The 938-nt window shown below is 53.5% G+C and overlaps 1 pseudogene; it reads left to right on the top strand.

The window, feature by feature from the left end:
• The first annotated feature begins 415 nt into the window (after window positions 1–415).
• Window positions 416–546, top strand: LOC128626690 (uncharacterized; annotated as a pseudogene).
• The last annotated feature ends 392 nt before the right edge of the window (window positions 547–938 follow it).

Below are 938 nucleotides of genomic sequence, written 5' to 3'. Positions count from 1 at the left end.
GCATTATGCAAAACGGTTCTGCGTATCAGTAAATAATGATATCCAGCACTTTCGTTCCTGACTGCATAATGAGGGCCAGATTTATCCTCCTGCCTCAGGGTAACCCAGAGAAACAGAGCAGACGTATGTCACCAGAGGTTTATGGTGAGGAACTGGCTCATGGGACGGCGGAGGCTGGCAAGGCCCGAGGTGCACGGGGTGAGTCGGCAAGCCCGAGACCCAGGGCGGCCAGTGGGCTAGCTCCGGTCCGGAGGCAGGCGGGCTCAAGGCCCAGGAAGAGACAGTGCTTCCGATAAAAAATTGTTTTCAATCTCATATTGAGAACCTCCATAATTGTCCCCAATGGGGTGTGCCGTTCCTGGACACACCGCAGTACTGGCCGATGCGTGCAGTGGAGGGAGCTGGCACCTATTCTGTCGTTTCTCGTCCTTTGGGCTAAGACCGAGTGTAGTGTCTCTTCTTTTCAGCTTAATACTTTATGTTTTTTATCCAAGGACAATCTATTAAACAGGTTTTTGGAGCAGGGAGATAGAACAGATAAAATTTGTAAAAGGATCAAAAAAATGTTCAAGACTGTAGACATTGGCAGAGAAACCATCCCTGGGTGATGGGAAGGGAAAGAGGCAAGCCCCACAATCGCCATGGTGACTGCCTCGTGTTTCCAGGCGGTGATGCAGATGGGCTGGGGGACAGCTGCGCTGAGGACGCTTAGCGAACTGGGCGTCTCGGAGACCAAGGCAGCACCAGTCTGCAGGACAGAGAGCGGGAGAGAGGGACCCTGGAGGCACACACGTGGTCCCCATGAGTATTGGGCCGGAACGGTCAGCATGTGCATGGGAAGAAACTACTCGAGCCCATAGAATGTCCCACCCGGGGATTAGAAAGGGCAGAAACCAGGGCTCCGTCATGGGGAATGAGCGCAAGTCAGTGACCTCGGC

Source organism: Artibeus jamaicensis, unplaced genomic scaffold (genome assembly GCF_021234435.1).
Source record: "Artibeus jamaicensis isolate MK-2021 breed Jamaican fruit bat unplaced genomic scaffold, CSHL_Jam_final scaffold_847, whole genome shotgun sequence".
Lineage (NCBI taxonomy): Eukaryota > Metazoa > Chordata > Mammalia > Chiroptera > Phyllostomidae > Artibeus > Artibeus jamaicensis.
Note: the sequence above shows the minus strand (reverse complement) of the source record. Positions and strands in the feature narration are given on the sequence as shown.